Below are 19027 nucleotides of genomic sequence, written 5' to 3'. Positions count from 1 at the left end.
AGAGGGAAGGGCGGCCAACCATCAGACCTTTGCCTGGTCCGAAGGGGTTCCCAGGACACAAAACTTTCAGTGCTAAAACCAGAAAATCCCTAGGACAAGTTGGTCATCCTAGCAAGAGGGGACTTACGACCTGTGTAGCCAAGTTCAAAACAACAGCATGGGAAATCAGATTCTCAGTTAGAAACTGGGAAACTAAAAATTGATGCCAGTGGCTGAAATAGAAGCGCTGTGACATAGACAGAGGGCAGGGAGAGTTGAAGAGCTGCATATTGGTCACGTGTAAACAGAACTTAAGAGCAGAAACTGAGTAAGTAGAGGACACTGATTTTATTTGAGGAAAACTGACTTTCAGTAGCTTTTTCCTTAAAAACCACCGTGGCCAATTTCAGATCCTTGCAGAGTCTTTCCAGATGCTTCTGTTTGCTGCTGCTTCTGCTTTCACTGCCAAGCAGAAGACTACAGCAGATGACTCGTCTGTATAAAAGCCAATTCTCTCCAGACCACTGCTGCTTATCTTCCACACCAAAAAGAGACAAGCAAAACCCAGCACACTTAGAAATTTCAACTTGGGAAACCCAAGTGACTTCCTGATTCCTGCCTCATATCTTCTGGAGCTCACGAAGCTCTTAATTAGCCAAAGCTGGCGCAATAGACTTTCTCCCAAAGGTAGCTACGATAGCATTTCCCGTTTCTCGTTCTCTTCTTACATTGCTACTTGGACACTACTCTTATGAAGAGATGGCGTCTATGTTCCCTGCCCTTGACACTGATGGGCTTTTGTGACCGTGTCATAGCGTACGGTGGAAGCAACACCATGTGACCTCCAAGGCTAGGTCATCGGACACAACTTCCACATTGTTCAGTGGTGCTTTCGCTCTGGAAGCCTTTAGTCGCCATGGGAGCTGTCTGATTGCCCAGGGGCAGCAATGCCGTGAGGAAGCCTAAGTTGTTCCATGTAGAGAAACCACACACAGAGGTCCTGAGACTACATGAGGAGAGCGACCAATGCCCGGTCAGCCCCCAGCTGCTTCATCCCTTCTCTCTTCCAGCTCCACCTAGCATGTAATTACAACTACATGAGACACCCTGAGCTGGAAGTGACAGGCCAACCCACTACTTCCTTTCTGACCCAGAGACCCATAGTTTATAAGAGATAATAAAGTGACTGTTATTACTTTAAGCCCCTAAGTTTGGGGGTGATTTGTATACAGCAATAGATACCAGGATCAGCTGACCTTGAAGAAGTAATAAAACCTGTGGCCTGATCTCTCCTCAGAACCGCACCTGCCACAGCAGGACCAGAAGAACCTAACTAAATGCAGTAGGTAGCCCCATACCAAGCTAGGGATCTGACTCCACATTTACATGAACGACAGATCAGGTAGTGGCCAATCTTTTAGAAATAATTATGCATTTTACCAAATGATTCACAGTAACATCCTTTGTATGTGCAAGTATTTCAAATAAGTTAAAGACAATTTTCTTTACAAAAATTGATCTAGACTCAACTTTTTGGGAACATGTCAGTATGTGCTGAATTCTCATACGTGGCCCGCCACCAGCAGTTTAAAGCATCTGTGTCTTCTAGGCACCAGACCCCAGGCAGCCAGCCCTGATGCTGGCAGACACATAAAGAGCACACAGACAGGAGACAAAACACAGGACTGGAAGAACAGGCGAAGGAGCAGAGCCTCTTGGAGGATGAAATAGAGTGGGGTCGGTAGGGCTGCACATTTTTCCTTTAACCAAGGAAGTTTCAAGTTTCAGCTGAGCACATAATCGTCTGGTTAGAGAATACATTCAGTTCCATCTCCCTCCCAGCAGGTGTAGCCATGTGACTAATTTCTGGCTAAAGGAGGTGAGTGGAAGTGATCTATGCCAAGTTAGGATCATGCCCGTGAAAGAAACAGGCGAAGTTCTGGAGCTGGATAGCGGTGCTGGTCGCACAACAGTGTGAATGTACTTAACGCCACTGAACTGTGCACTTAATGTCACTGAGCTGTGCACTTAAAAATGATCATTTCGGGCTTCCCTGGTGGTGCAGTGGTTGAGAGTCCGCCTGCCGATGCAGGGGACACGGGTTCGTGCCCCGGTCCGGGAAGATCCCACGTGCCGCGGAGCGGCTGGGCCCGTGAGCCATGGCCGCTGAGCCTGCGCGTCCGGAGCCTGTGCTCCGCAACGGGAGAGGCCACAACAGTGAGAGGCCCGCGTACCGCAAAAAAAAAAAAAAATCATTTCTATGTTATGTGTATTTTACCACAATGAATAAATTAAGGAATGAACAAACAAATAAAAGCAAGGGACCCCTCTGGCCCTTTCCCCCTCCCCTGGCTGCAGTGCAGACATGACAGCAAGAGCTGGGGCAGCAATTGCACAGCCACTGCAGTGAAGCTGCATATCAGGGATGGCAATGCAACTCTCATTCCTGATCCCGGGTCCCTAGACAGCCTTATGGGGCAGAGCCACCTCTCCAGCCCTCAGCTTCCTCCAGGCTGTTTTGTGAGAGAAAAATACACATCTGTCTTGCTCAACAACCTTGGGGTCTGCTTATTATAGCAGCTTAGATTGAACCCTGACTAGGGTCGCAAAGTTGCAGGAACGATATCTCTTTTACCAAGTAGGGGAAATTCTAAGGTGGTGCCTTTACATGGGTGGCAGTAAGAGGTTGTTGATCTCCTCTGTTCCCTGCATTCCCCCTCCTCTTCACCACTAGTGGGAAGAGATCGTTCAGCTGAAGGACAGTTCAAGGTTAAACTATGAAAGGTGAACGGTATTAGCGGATGAAATATTTGTTTCTCTGTGGGCGTGCCTCTCCACAGAACTTGACCTGAGCCATCAGGGACCATCAGCTGCAGGAATTCTCTGTGGCCCTTGCAGTGCCATCAGTCATGGTACCAGCCAGTTGAAACCAGGACCCTGTAGGGCTAGCCAAGGAGGAGAAAAGGAAAGAGACAGGAAGACTAGGGGAGGGGAGCTCCTGGAAACCACCAGAGATTCACTGTAAATGGCTTAAAAATTCTGGCCCAGATTTCCTTAGCCGAGCCTGGGCACCCACCCTCAGCTGCTGTGAATGCGGCTCCTGACAGCTCACAGCTGTTCCCAATCTAGAGAACTGCCCCCGGCCAATGGGAGCCTTCTCTCCCAGAGGCTTACGCCCACCCCCAAGGGAACCCCCAGCCAAAGTCAAGCTGACATGGGGGTACAAAAGACCAGTCTCCTTATTTCATGGAAGACCAGCTCAGCGGGGCAGTTAATGCTCCTGTGCTTCGTGGGATCCGGCTGACGCTGGTCTCCAGCTGAGACTGCATCCTTGCTTAGTGTCCCCGCACCACCTCCCATCTCCTTCTTTCCTCACACCTTTTCTCCTGAGAGCACTTCCTCAACATATCACAAGGACGAGAATCCCCCTCTAAGGCTGTTTCTGCATATCCCAACCTAGGACAGACCTTTCCTCGGGCAAGTAAGTAACAATAGTATACTATGGATTGACATCAATGTGTGATTTTTTTGTGATTGGCTACTAGTAGGAATGCATTCTTTCTAGGAATGTGCAGTACTGGGACTGGCCTCCAGACCTTTCAATGCATAGTGAGGGGTCATCCCATATTCACTCAGTTTCTCATTTAACAACATTTATTGACCACCCATGATATGCAGAGAGTGTGGAGTAAGACCTGTTTCCTATGGTCAAGGAGTTTGTATTATAGTAAGGAAGACTTACATGTAACCACAAACTCTACTCCAAGATAGAATAAAATATGGACTACAACAAAGTCAAACACATACTTCTAGAGGGTAGACAATGCTACATGGGGTGGTAGTGTTTTTGTAGCTAGAGATGCAGGGAAGGGCATTCCAGCAAAGGGAACAACATGGAAAAGACACACACTCTTGGGATGCATGCAGTGTTCTCCGGCACACCTCTTCCGGTAAATGTGCTTCTCTCGGTTCCATCCTGTACGTGTTGAGTGGATTTGAGGGGGGTTTAACTCCAAGAGGGCAATATTATTTCCCTCATTTGTGTATTTCTGGAAGGAAGCGGATTATAGCCCCCAATATGGATAACACAACCATTGTTACCTACGGCAGTCACCACGGGACCGCTCATGGTAAATGGCTGTAAGGATGACAAGAGCCCCTGCAGGCCTCTTTAGCCTTAAGTTGGCCCCATCTTTAGGCAGGAAAAGCCCAGTCCAGTGTGTACTATAAAGAACCTCCCTCCAGGTCATCACTACCTCTGAGCCCCAAACCTGCCTCCAAGCCTACCGGCCATGACCCTTCTGAGAGCAGGCTCACTGCTGCATTCCACTTCACAGCCTGAGGCCCGAACCGTTTTGCTGCAGGGACAGAGCCTCTTTTATTCATTGTTCTATCTGTATGGGCACTAAGATGATGCTTTGCAATCCATGTTTGGAAAATGAAATTTGACCTACCTGTTTTGCCAGTCTCTTTTCAGAGAGAATGGATCCAAGCCAAGTGAGAAATTTTTTTTTTTTTTTTTGCGGTACGCGGGCCTCTCACTGTTGTGGCCTCTCCCGTTGTGGAGCACAGGCTCCGGACGCGCAGGCTCAGCGGCCATGGCTCACGGGCCCAGCTGCTCCGCGGCATGTGGGATCTTCCCAGACCGGGGCACGAACCCGTGTCCCCTGCATCGGCAGGCAGACTCTCAACCACTGCGCCACCAGGGAAGCCTGAGAAACATTTTTAAAGCAGATGGACAGAATACCTGAGTCAACTGCAGGCCATGTGACTTGCCCCTAGAGATGCGAAAAAGCAACAGCAATTCACTTAGAGGGACACTCCTAGTGGGCTTCCTTCAGAGGGGTCTGTGTGCCTGACCTGACTATCCACCTCTTGGTGGGTTTTTAATGTGATCTTTCCTTGTATCTTTTTCTGCTTTGCTACTTTTTCCATGCCTTTCAATCACTTCCTGATTTGACTTTCCTCATTGTCTCAGACTCCCACTCATCTGTTTCTTTATTCCCCTCTCCCTTCTGACTTTCTTCCTGAGTTAACTGTAATTAACTAGATCTACATCTACACATAAAATATGTTTATAAAGTTTATGTTTTCTGTTCTTTTTTTTCTCTTTTTAAATTGAGGTGTAATTGACACAGAACATTATATTAGTTTCAGGTGTACAACATAATTTGATATTTGCATGTATTGCAAAATGATCACCACAGTAAGTCTAGTTAACGTCTGTTGCCAGACATAGTTAAAATGTTTTTCTTGTGAATTTTAAGATCTACTCTCTTAGCAACTTCCAAATGTGCAGTACAGTATTAGTAACCATCGTCACTCTTCTTTCTTTTTTTCTTAAACATCTTTATTAAATAGAGTATAATTGCTTTACAATGGTGTGTTAGTTTCTGCTTTATAACAAAGTGAATCAGCTATACATATACATATATCCCCATATCCCCTCCCTCTTGTGACTCCCTCCCACCCTCCCTATCCCACCCCTCTAGGTGGTCACAAAGCACCAAGCTGATCTCCCTGTGCTATGTGGCTGCTTCCCACTAGCTAGCTATTTTACATTTGGTAGTGTATATATGTCCACGCCACTCTCTCACTTCGTCCCAGCTTACCCTTCCCCCTTCCCGTGTCCGCAAGTCCATTCTGATGTCTGTGTCTTTATTCCTGTCCTGAACCTAGGTTCTTCAGAACCTTTTTTTTTAGATTCCATATATATGTGTTAACATACAGTATTTGTTTTTCTCTTTATGACTTACTTCACTCTGTACGACAGACTCTAGGTCCATCCACCTCACTACAAAAAACTCAATTTTGTTTCTTTTTATGGCTGAGTAATATTCCATTATATATATGTGCCACATCTTCTTTATCCATTCATCTGTCAATGGACACTTAGGTTGCTTCCATGTCCTGGCTATTGTAAATAGATCTGCAGTGAACATTGTGGTACATGACTCTTTTTGAATTATGGTTTTGTTAGGGTATATGCCCAGTAGTGGAATTGCTGGGTGGTATGGTAGTTCTATTTTTAGTTCTTTAAGGAACCTCCATACTGTTCTCCATAGTGGCTGTATCAATTTACATTCCCACCAACAGTGCAAGAGGGTTCCCTTTTCTCCACACCCTCTCCAGCATTTATTGTTTGTAGATTTTCTGATGATGCCCATTCTGACTCGTGTGAGGTGACAATAGCTCATTGTAGTTTTGATTTGCATTTCTCTAGTGATTAGTGATGTTGAACATTCTTTCATGTGTTTGTTGGCAACCTGTATGTCTTCTTTGGAGAAATGTCTATTTAGGTCTTCTGCCCATTTTTGGATTGGGTTGTTTGTTTTTTTGATATTGAGCTGCATGAGCTGCTTGTCAATTTTGGAGATTAATCCTTTGTCAGTTGCTTCATTTGCAAATATTCTCTCCCATTCTGAGGGTTGTCTTTTCGTCTTGTTTATGGTTTCCTTTGCTGTGTAAAAGATTTTAAGTTTCGTTAGGTCCCATTTGTTTATTTTTGTTTTTATGTCCATTTCTCTAGGAGGAGGGTCAAAAAGGATCTTGCTGTGATTTATGTCATGTCACTCTTATTTCTAAAGATATGAAAGTAGAATGTGTAGTGGGTAAACTGGCTGGGTGGCCTTGGTATCTACCCAGGACTTCAAAACACCCACACGTCTTTGCCCCCTCTTTCTCTCTCTCCACCTCAGAGAAGTCTCTTCTTGCTAAACTGCCCTCCACGTGGGTTATGATCTCATCCTTAACCGTTGGCTTTCTTAGCTATCCCACTTCCTCTGTCCCAGTCTCTCCACTCGGTCTCTGGGCATACTCAGGTCTCCAGACACTGAAACCCTCTCCTCCTTTCCCCGACCTCACGCCCTCTACCACAACCAGCACAGTGTTGCACCCACCTTCTTGAAGAATCCTTTGCACCTTGTGCCCCCATTTCCCTCCTTCCTGGGCAATCTCTAAGCCCTTCTACTTACCCCCCAGCCCTTACCTAAGGAAATTACTAAGGCCCTGAGCCCCAAGCCCACCCAGCAGCCCCGATCCAGTGAACTATTTTCAGCCCTTAACCTCAGAAACGCTCATGTAACGTTTCCCACGTTTATCACACGTTCCCCCATCAGACCCCTCCCTTCCCTGGCTCCGCCCCCTACTTGCTGAAGGTGGGCCTTCCTAAGGAAGAACTTCCAGATTTCCTACCCTTCCCTCACCAGCTCCAAGACCTCACCTGCCCAAGGCTCTGGGCACTGTCTCAGGCTACTGGTGATTTTGAGGTCTGAAGAGAGACATTTTAATGCCAAAATGTAACCTTTTGTAAGGGGTGTGTAGCCTTTTGTAAGGTGCCTGCATAAGCCTGCTTTTCACTGTTTAGCCAACAGGGCCACCTGCGTCTTGTTTTCCCTGAGACTTGGTTTGGCTGGCAGGATTCAGCTGGGGAATGCCTGTGCAGGCTCAGAGAAGGGTTCAACCGTGCGGGGGAAGGGAGGGTAACTAGTTATCCATTCACCTCCCTCCTACCAAGGGCAGCAGAGAAGTGGCCCCTGCCTGGGTGTCCCTGACACAACATGTTTCGAGACCCTCCCTGCCCCAGCGAGCTACCAAGAGAGCCGGAAAGCCACCGGAGCTGCAATCAGGTATTTGTAACGCTCTTCGTTTCCGGATTCTGTTCAAAAACAAGCACTTAGAAGAACTTGGAGAAAATTATGACTCTAGCCATGTCTTCATAAGTGTCTTCTAAAGAAGAATTTGTAGACTTTGGGGCAAGCCATAACACCTCAACGTTAACGTTTCTTCCCACAGTAGTAATAATAGCTATTATTATTATTATTGAAAGTTGGTGGGAAATGTAGAAAAGTCATAAAAGTTGAAAGTACAATGAAACTCTATATGTCCTTCGTCTTTTCAACATGTATTAACATCTGCCAGGTTTGTTTCATCTCTCTGTGTGTATTTGTGTACATAGTTTTGTTCTTATTGAACCATTTGAAATAAGTTGCAGACATCATGACATTTCAATCCTAAATACTTCAGCATGCATCTCCTAAGAGTAAGGACATGCTTCTACCCAACCAAAATGACATTATCACACCTGAGACTATCAACAATGGTTCTGTAATACTATCTAATAGCCAGACCATATTCAAAATTCCCCAGTCATCTTAAAAATCTTTTATAGGTGTGTTTTCACCAAATCAGGATCCAGCTGGAATTCACACAGTGCATTTGGTTATTATTTTTCTTTCGTCTATTAGACTTTTTTTAACTGAAGTACAATTAACATTCATTTTAATGCATCCATTTTAAATGTACAGTTTCAGTTTAATATACACATGTGTATATACATATATATATGTACCCTTATAACAACCGCCACAATCAAAATATAGAAAATGTTCCCTCATGCCACCTTTGCAACCAGTCACCCCTTCAACTCCTGCCCCAGGCAACCACTGGTCTGATTCTTATCACTATGGATAGTTTTGGCTGGTCAAGAACTTCATAAATCCAAGAATACAGTTTATTTCTTTTGTGTCTGGCTTCTTTTGATCAGTATATATTTTTAATGTATGGATTTATTTTATTTATTCATTTTTGGCCGTGTTGGGTCTTTGCTGCTGTGCACAGGCCCTCTCCAGTTGCGTCGATCAGGGGCCACTCTTCACTGTGGTGTGCGGGCCTCTTGCTGCAGTGGCCTCTCCTGTTGCAGAGCATGGGCTCCAGGCGCGCGGGCCTCAGTAGTTGTGGCATGTGCACTCAGTAGTTGTGGCTTGCGGGCTCCAGAGCGCAGGCTCAGCAGCTGTGGCACACCTGCCCAGTTGCTCCACAGCATGTGGGATCCTCCTGGACCAGGGCCCCAACCTGTTTCCCCCACACTGGCAGGCAGACTCCCAACCACTGCGCCCCCAGGGAAGCCCTGACCAGCATTTTTTTTTTTAAATATCTTTATCAGAGTATAATTGCTTTACAATTGTGTGTTAGTTTCTGCTGTATAACAAAGTGAATCAGCTATACATATACATATATCCCCATATCCCCTCCCTCTTGCGTCTCCCTCCCACCCTCCCTATCCCACCTCTCTAGGTGGTCACAAAGCACCGAGCTGATCTCCCTGTGCTATGTGGCTGCTTCCCACTAGCTAGCTATTTTACGTTTGGTAGTATATATAAGTCCATGCCACTCTTTCACTTCATCCAAGCTTACACTTCCCCCTTCCCATGTCCTCAAGTCCATTCTCTATGTCTTTATTCCTGTCCTGCACCTAGGTTCTTCAGAACCTTTTTTTTTTTTTTGATTCCATATATATGTGTTAGCATACGGTATTTGTTTTTCTCTTTCTGACTTACTTCACTCTGTATGACAGACTCTAGGTCCATCCACCTCACTACCAATAACTCAATTTCATTTCCTTTTATGGCTAAGTAATATTCCATTGTATATATCTTCACATCTTCTTTATCCATTCATCTGCCGATGGACACTTAGGTTGCTTCCATGTCCTGGCTATTGTAAATAGATCTGCAATGAACATTGTGGTACATGACTTTTTTGAACTATGGTTTTCTTAGGGTATATGCCCAGTAGTGGGATTGTTGGGTCATATGGTAATTCTATTTTTAGTTCTTGAAGGAACCTCCATACTGTTCTCCATAGTGGCTGTATCAATTTACATTCCGACCAACAGTGTAAGAGGGTTCCCTTTTCTCCACACCCTCTCTAGAATTTGTTGTTTGTAGATTTTTTTGATGATGCCCATTCTGACTGGTGTGAGGTGATACTTTATTGTAGTTTTGATTTGCATTTCTCTAATGATTAGTGATGTTGAGCATTCTTTCATGTGTTTGTTGGCAATCTGTATATCTTTTTTGGAGAAATGTCTATTTAGGTCTTCTGTCCATTTTTGGATTTGGTTGTTTGTTTTTTTAATATTGAGCTGCATGAGCTGCTTGTCAAGTTTGGAGATTAATCCTTTGTCAGTTGCTTCATTTGCAAATATTTTCTCCCATTCTGAGGGTTGTCTTTTTGTCTTGTTTATGGTTTCCTTTGCTGTGCAAAAGCTTTTCAGTTTCATTAGGTCTCATTTATTTATTTTTATTTTTATTTCCATTTCTCTAGGAGGTGGGTCAAAAAAGATCTTGCTGTGATTTATGTCATAGAGTGTTCTGCCTATGTTTTCCTCTAAGAGTTTGATAGTGTCGGTCTTACATTTAGGTCTTTAATCCATTTTGAGTTTCTTTTTGTGTATGGTGTTAGGGAGTGTTCTAATTTCATTCTTTTATATTTAGCTGTCCAGTTTTCCCAGCACCACTTATTGAAGATGCTCTCTTTTCTCCATTGTATATTCTTGCCTCCTTTATCAAAAATAAGGTGACCATATGTGCATGGGTTTATCTCTGGGCTTTCTATCCTGTTCCATTGATCTATATTTCTGTTTTTATGCCAGTACCATACTGTCTTGATTACTGTAGCTTTGTAGTATAGTCTGAAGTCCAGGAGCCTGATTCCTCCAGCTCCGTTTTTCTTTCTCAAGATTGCTTTGGCTATTCGGGGTCTTTTGTGTTTCCATACAAATTGTGGAATATTTTGTTCTAGTTCTGTGAAAAATGCCATTGGTAGTTTGATAGGGATTGCACTGAATCTGTAGATTGCTTTGGGTCATATAGTCATTTTCACAATGTTGATTCTTCCAATCCAAGAACATGATATATCTCTCCATCTATTTGTATCATCTTTAATTTCTTTCATCAGTGTCTTATAGTTTTCTGCATACAGGTCTTTTGTCTCATTAGGTAGGTTTATTCCTAGGTATTTTATTCTTTTTGTTGCAGTGGTAAATGGGAGTGTTTCCTTAATTTCTCTTTCAGATTTTACATCATTAGTGTATAGGAATGCAAGAGATTTCTGTGCATTAATTTTGATTCCTGCTACTTTACCACATTCATTGATTAGCTCTAGTAGTTTTCTCATAGACTCTTTAGGATTCTCTATGTATAGTATCATGTTGTCTTCAAACAGTGACAGCTTTACTTCTTTTTTGGATTTGGATTCCTTTTATTTCTTTTTCTTCCCTGGTTGCTATGGCTAAAACTTCCAAAACTATGTTGAATAATAGTGGTGAGAGTGGGCAACCTTGTCTTGTTCATGATCTTAGTGGAAATGGTTTCAGTTTTTCACCATTGAGAACAATGTTGGCTGTGGGTTTGTCATATATGGCCTTTATTATGCTGAAATAGGTTCCCTCTATGCCTACTTTCTGGAGAGTTTTTATCATAAATGGGTGTTGAATTTTGTCGAAAGGTTTTCCTGCATCTATTGAGATGATCATATGGTTTTTATTCTTCAATTTTTTAATATGGTGTATCACATTGATTGCTTTGAGTATATTGAAGAATCCTTGCATTCCTGGGATAAACCCCACTTGATCATGGTGTATGATCCTTTTAATGTGCTGTTGGATTCTGTTTGCTAGTATTTTGTTGAGGATTTTTGCATCTATGTTCATCAGTTCATCAGATATTGGCCTGTAGTTTTCTTTCTTTGTGAACATCTTTGTCTGGTTTTGGTGTCAGAGTGATGGTGGCCTCATAGAATGAGTTTGGGAATATTCCTCCCTCTGCTATATTTTGGAAGAGTTTGAGAAGCATAGGTGTTAGCTCTTCTCTAAACGTTTGACAGAATTCGCCTGTGAAGCCATCTGGTCCTGGGCTTTTGTTTGTTGGAAAATTTTAAATCACAGTCTGAATTTCAGTGCTTGTGATTGGTCTGTTTATATTTTCTATTTCTTTCTGGTTCAGTGTCAGAAGGTTGTGCTTTTCTAAGAATTTGTCCATTTCTTCCAGGTTGTCCATTTTATTGGCATAGAGTTGCTTGTAGTAATCTCTCATGATCTTTTGTATTTCTGCAGTGTCAGTTGTTACTTCTGCTTTTTCATTTCTAACTCTATTGATGTGAGTCTTCTCCCTTTTTTTCATGATTAGTCTGGCTAATGAATTATCAATTTTGTTTATCTTCTCAAAGAACCAGCTTTTAGTTTTATTGGTCTTTGCTATTGTTTCCTTCATTTCTTTTTCATTTATTTCTGATCTGATCTTTATGATTTCTTTCCTTCTCCTAACTTTGGGTTTTTTTTTTTCTTCTTTCTCGAATTGTAAGGTAAGGTTGTTTATTTGAGATGTTTCTTGTTTCTTGAGGTAACATTGTATTGCTATAAACTTCCCTCTTAGAACTGCTTTTGCTGCATCCCATAGGCTTTGGGTCGTTGTGTTTTCATTGTCATTTGTTTCTAGGTATTTTTTTATTTCCTCTTTGATTTCTTCAGTGATCTCTTGGTTATTAAGTAGTGTATTGTTTAGCCTCCATGTATTTGTATTTTTTACAGTTTTCCTGTAATTGATATCTAGTCTCATAGCATTGTGGTCAGAAAAGATACTTGATATGATTTTAATTCTCTTAAATTCACCAAGGCTTGATTTGTGACCCAAGATATCATCTATCCTGGAGAACGTTCCATGAGCACTTGAGAAGAAAGTGTATTCTGTTGTTTTTGGAAGGAATGTCCTATAAATATCAATTAAGTCCATCTTGTTTAATGTATCATTTAAAGCTTGTGTCTCCTTATTTATTTTCATTTTGGATGATCTGTCCATTGATGAAAGTGGGGTGTTAAAGTCCCCCACTATTATTGTGCTTCTGTCATTTTCCCCTTATGGCTGTCAGCATTTGCCTTAGGTATTGAGGTACTCCTATGTTGGGTGCATAAATATTTACAATTGTTATATCTTCTTCTTGGATTGATCCCTTGATCATTATGTAGTGTCCTTCTTTGTCTCTTGTAATAGTCTTTATTTTAAAGTCTCTGTTGTCTGATATGAGAATTGCTACTCCAGCTTTTTTTGATTTCCATTTGCATGGAATATCTTTTTCCATCCCCTCACTTTCAGTCTGTATGTGTCCCTAGGTCTGAAGTGGGTCTCTGTAGACAGCATATATACGGGTCTTGTTTTTGTATCCATTCAGCCAATTTATGTCTTTTGGTTGGAGCACTTAATCCGTTTACATTTAAGGTAATTATTGATATGTATGTTCCTATTACCATTTTCTTAATTATTTTGGGTTTGTTATTGTAGGTCTTTTCCTTCTCTTTTGTTTCCTGCCTAGAGGAGTTCCTTTAGCATTTGTTGTACAGCTGGTTTGGTGGTGCTGAATTCTCTTAGCTTTTGCTTGTCTGTTTTTATTTAAAACGTTTTATTTTATTTTATTTTATTAAAAACCTTTTATTATAGAGGTTTTAATTTCTCTGTTGAATCTGAATGAGATTCTTGCTGGGAAGAGTAATCTTGATTGTAGGTTCTTCCCTTTCATCACTTTAAATATGTCCTGGCACTCCCTTCTGGCTTGCAGAGTTTCTGCTGAAAGATCAGCTGTTAACCTTATGGGGATTCTCTTGTATGTTATTTGTTGTTTTTCCCTTGCTGCTTTTAATATTTTTTCTTTGTATTTAATTTTTGATAGTTTGATCAATATGTGTCTTGGTGTGTTTCTCCTTGGATTTATCCTGTATGGGACTCTCTGTGCTTCCTGGACTTGATTAACTATTTCCTTTCCCATATTAAGGAAGTTTTCAACTATAATCTCTTCAAATATTTTCTCAGTCCCTTTCTTTTTCTCTTCTTCTTCTGAGACCCCTATAATTCGAATGTTGGTGCATTTAATGTGGTCACAGAGGTCTCTGAGACTGTCCTCAATTCTTTTCATTCTTTTTTCTTATTGTGTTCTGCAGTAGTCATTTGCAGTATTTTATCTTCCATGTCACTTATCCGTTCTTCTGCCTCAGTTATTCCGCTACTGATTCCTTCTAGAGAATTTTTAATTTCATTTACTGTGTTGTTCATCATTGCTTGTTTGCTCTTTTGTTCTTCTAGGTCCTTGTTAAATGTTTCTTGTATCTATTTCCAAGATTTTGGATCATCTTTACTATCATTACTCTGAATTATTTTTCAGGTAGACTGCCTATTTTCTCTTCATTTGCTTGGTCTGGTGGGTTTTTACCGTGCTCCTTCATCTGCTGTGTGTTTCTCTGTCTTCTTATTTTGCTTAACTTACTGTGTTTGGGTTCTCCTTTTCACAGGCTACAGGTTCATAGTTCCTGTTGTTTTTGATGTCTGCCCCCAGTGGCTAAGGTTGGTTCAGTGGGTTGTGTAGGCTTCCTGGTGGAGGGGACTAGTGCCTGTGTTCTGGTGGATGAGGCTGGATTTTTCTGGTGGGCAAGTCTGCGTCCAGTGGTGTGTTTTGGGGTGTCTGTGACCTTATGATGATTTTAGGCAGCCTCTCTGCTAAGGGGTGGGGTTGTCTTCCTGTCTTGCTAGTTGTTTGGCATAGGGTGTACAGCACTGTAGCTTGCTGGTCATTGAGTGGAGCTGGGTCTTAGCGTTGAGATGGAGATGTCTGGGAGAGCTTTTGCCTTTTGATATTACATGGAGCTGGGAGGTCCCTGGTGGACCAATGTCCTGAACTCGGCTCTCCCTCCTCAGAGGCACAGACCTGACATCCGGCTGGAGCACCAAGACCCTGTCAGCCACACAGCTCAGAAGAAAAGGGAGAAAAAATGAAGAAAGAAAGAAAAAATAAAATAAAGTTATTAAAATAAAAAATAATTATTAAAAAAAGTTATAAAAAAAGAAAGAAAGAAAGAAGAGAGCAACCAAACCAAAAAACAAATCCACCAATGATAACAAGTGCTAAAAAGTATACTAAAAAGAAAAACCAAAAAAACAAACAAAAAAGGAAAGAACACTATGACAAATGGTAAAAGCAAAGGTATACAGACAAAATCACACACAGGGGCTTCCCTGGTGGCACAGTGGTTAAGAATCCGCCTGCCAATGCAGGAGACATGGGTTCTAATCCTGGTCCGGGAAGATCCCACATGCCGCAGAGCAACTAAGCCCGTGTGCCACAACTACTGAGCCTGCGCTCTAGATCCCACAAGCCACAACTACTGAGCCCATGTGCCACAACTACTGAAGCCTGTGTGCCTAGAGCCCGTGCTCTACAAGAGAAGCCACTGCAACGAGAAGCCCATACACTGCAACGAAGAGTAGCCCCCGCTCACGGCAACTAGAGAAAAGCCCATGCGCAGCAACGAAGACCCAACGCAGCCAAAAATAAATAAAAAAAAAAAAATCACACACAGAAGCATACACATACACACTCACGAAAAGGGAAAAAGGAAAAAAATATATATCATTGCTCCCAAAGTCCACCACCTCAATTTGGGATGATTAGTTGTCTATTCAGGTATTCCACAGATGCAGGGTACATGAAGTTGATTGTGCAGATTTAATCCGCTGCTCCTGGGGCTGCTGGGAGAGACTTCCCTTTCTCTTCTTTGTTCGCACAGCTCCCGGGGTTCAGCTTTGGATTTGGCCCCGCCTCTGCGTGTACGTCGCCTGAGGGTGTCTGTTCCCGCTCAGACAGGACGGGGTTAAAGGAGCAGCTGATTCGGGGGCTCTGGCTCACTCAGGCCAGGGGGAGGGAGGGGTACGGATGCGGGGTGAGCCTGCGGTGGCAGAGGCCGACGTGACGTTGCACCAGCCTGAGGCGTGCCGTGTGTTGTCCCGGAGAAGTTGTCCCTGGATCCCGGGAACCTGTCAGTGGCGGGCTGCACAGGCTCCCTGGAAGGTATGTGTGGACAGTGATCTGTGCTCGCACACAGGCTTCTTGGTGGTTGCAGCAGCAGCCTTAGTGTCTCATGCCCGTCAATGGGGTCCGTGCTGATAGCCACGGCTCACGCCCGTCTCTGGAGCTCGTTTAGGCGGTGCTCTGAATCCCCTCTCCTCGTGCCCCCCGAAACAATGGTCTCTTACCTCTTAGGCAGGTCCAGACTTTTTTCCAGACTTCCTGCTGGCTAGCTGTGGCGCACTAGTCTCCTTCAGGCTATGTTCAACCGTCAGTCCTCTCCCTGGGGTCCGACCTAAGCCCAAGCCTCAGCTCGCAGCCCCCGCCCGCCCCAGCAGGTGAGCAGAGGAGCTTCTCGGCCTGGTGAGTGCCGGTCGGCACGGATCCTCTGTGCGGGAATCTCTCAGCTTTGCCCTCTACACCCCTGTTGCTGCGCTCTCCTCCGCGGCTCCAAAGCTTTCCCCCTCCGCCCCCCGCAGTCTCCGCCCGCGAAGGGGCTTCCTAGTGTGTGGAGACCTTTCCTCCTTCACGGCTCCCTCCCACTGGTGCAGGTCCCATCCCTATTCTTTTGTCTCTGTTTTTTCTTTTTTCTTTTGCCCTACGCAGGTACGTGGGGGGTTTCTTGCCTTTTGGGAGGTCTGAGGTCTTCTGCCAGTGTTCAGTAGGTGTTCTGTAGGAGTTGTTCCACGTGTAGATGTATTTCTGATGTATCTGTGGGGAGGAAGTTGATCTCCACCTCTTACTCTTCCGCCATCTTGAAGGTCTCCCCCTGATCAGCATATTTTTGAGATTCATTTGTCTTGTTGCATATATGAGTAGTTTGTTCCTTTTTATTGATGAGTAATATTCCATTGTATGAATATACCAGTTTGTTTATCCATTCACCCACTGATGAACTGGATTATTTCCAGTTTTAAGCTATTGTGATTCAAGCTATTATGAACATTCATATACAACTTTTTGTGGACATATGTTTTCATTTCTGTTGGGTAAAAATCTAGATGTAAAATTGCTGCATCATACAGTAAGTATGTGTTTAACTTTGGAAAACAGTTTGACAGTTTCTTATAATTTGTTTATAACATTTTACGTTCTTACGAGGAATATATGAGTAGTTTCTCCATATCCTCACCAGTGCTTAATATTATCAATCTTTTTACTTTTTTCCATTTTACTGGGTGTGTAGTGACAGTAAAAATGGTGTTTACTGGGTGTATATCAGTGTGATTTTAATTTGCATGTCCCTCATAACTAGAGATGTTGTACATCTTTTCATGTGCTTATTGCTTATATATATATATATATATATATATATATATATATATATACTTTCTGTGATGTGTCTGTTCAGATATTTGCCCTTTTAAAAATTGGGTTATCTTTTTATTACTGACTTACGCTTATGAGTCCTTTGCCAGGTTTATGTATTACAAATATTTTCTTCTAGTCAGTGACTTGACTTTTCATTTTTTGATGGTCTTTTGAAGAGCAGAAGTTTTAAATTTTGATGAAATCCAATTTATCAGTATTTTCTTTTAAGATTGGTGCTTTTTTGTATCCTAACAAATCTTTGCCTATCCCAAGGTTGTTCTGTGTTTTATTCTAGAAGTTTTATAGTTTTAGCTTTTATATGTAGGCCTAGAATCCATTTAGAGTTACTTTTTATATGTAGTGTGAGATAGGGGTTAAGTTTTTTTAATACATATATTCAGTTGTTCTAGCACCACTTGTTGAAAAGACTGTTTTTTTCCCATTCTGTCACCTTGACACCTTTGCAAAAGAAAAAAACCAATTGACCGTGTATATACAGGTCTACTTCTAGATTCTATGCTAGTCCATTGTCTATCCTATGTCAGTATCACAGTGTCTTCATTACTATAGCTTTATAGTAGATCTTGAATTCAGTGTGTAAGTCTTTCAGATTTGTTCTTCTTTTCTGAAATTATTTTGAGTCTTCTGGTCCTTTACATTTTCATATAAATTTTATAATAAACTTCCCATTTTCTATTTTTAAAAATGCTTGTTGAGATTTTGATTGGGATTGTATTGAATCTATTAATCTGTTGGGGAGAACTGACATTTTAACAATACTGATTCTTCCAATCCATGAACATGCTAAATCTGTCCATTCATTTGAAGATAGTTTAATTTCATGGAGATTGTTTAATTTTGTTAAACAATCTATTGTAGTTTTCAGTACACAGTTCATATATTTATATATAAGTTTATTTGAAAACAATTTTTTGATATTATAAATAGTATTTCATTTTCCAGTTGTTTTTGCTGAATATGGGTATACTTTTGATTGCTGTATATTGACCTTGTGTTCTGCATCCTTGCTAGATTCGCTTTTTGGTTTTACTAGTTTTTTTGTGGAATCCTTAGGATTTTCTGTGGTCACAATCATGTTTTACTTCTTCAATATTTACCTTTTTTTTTTTTTTGCCTTTTTGCACTAGCTAGGACCACAGCAAAATGTTGAATGGAAATGGTAAAAGAAAACTTCCTTCCTTGTCTCTGATCTTAGGGGGAAATAGTCTTTTACCAAAATATATGATGCTAGCTAAAGGTTAATAGGAGAAAGCATTTTACAAATTTCAAAACCCATTCATGATTAAAACTCTCAGTAAAGTTGGAATCAAAAGTCAAAGGCATCTATGTGCTCTTCCTTTAAAGATTGTTGAGTTTTGTTTTCACAGGCAATTAATTTATATGTGGATTGACTTGATTCTTTGAAGACTTATTTTTAAACTTTGTTGAGGCAGCTTAGCTAGAGTAGGTTTGCCCTAATCCTGAGGCGTGGCCTTTCTGTTAGTCTACTCCTAAAACCCTCCATGCTCAGTGAGACCTTTCCATTCTGCTTGGTCAAAACTCTAGCATCTCCCAACTCTGTGGGCTCCAGGAGTTGTTATGTTTACAGCTCCCTGGTAACCTTTCTTTCTGGATAGTTGCTTTTTTAACACAACTTGTGGTGTCTCCCCTACACATGCACAACCTAGTATTTAGCCAAAGACTCAAAGAGAACCCCAGGGCCTAGAATTCCTTCTCTGTGTAGTTTTTTCTTCTAAAATGTTCTACCCTGCAAATTCCAGCTGCCTCAGCCTCCCTCCCCACTGTTCACTGTCTGTCTTGTCAGCTTAGTGAGAATGCTGTATACTGTTTGCATCCCCCTCCCTGGGTTGGGAATCCAGCAAATGCCTCTGGTAGAAAACCTACATGATTGTAGGGCTCACCTTGTTTGATTCCTTTCACTCTGTGCTGCCATTTACTTCATGTCTAAAAACAACTATTTCATACATCCAGTGTTCTAATTGTGTATGGCAGAATGGCTAGCCAGTACTACTTATTCTGTCATCAGTGGAAGCAGAGGAGTCATTGG

The sequence above is a fragment of the Stenella coeruleoalba genome, assembly GCF_951394435.1.
Source record: "Stenella coeruleoalba genome assembly, chromosome: 3".
NCBI lineage: Eukaryota > Metazoa > Chordata > Mammalia > Artiodactyla > Delphinidae > Stenella > Stenella coeruleoalba.
Note: the sequence above shows the minus strand (reverse complement) of the source record.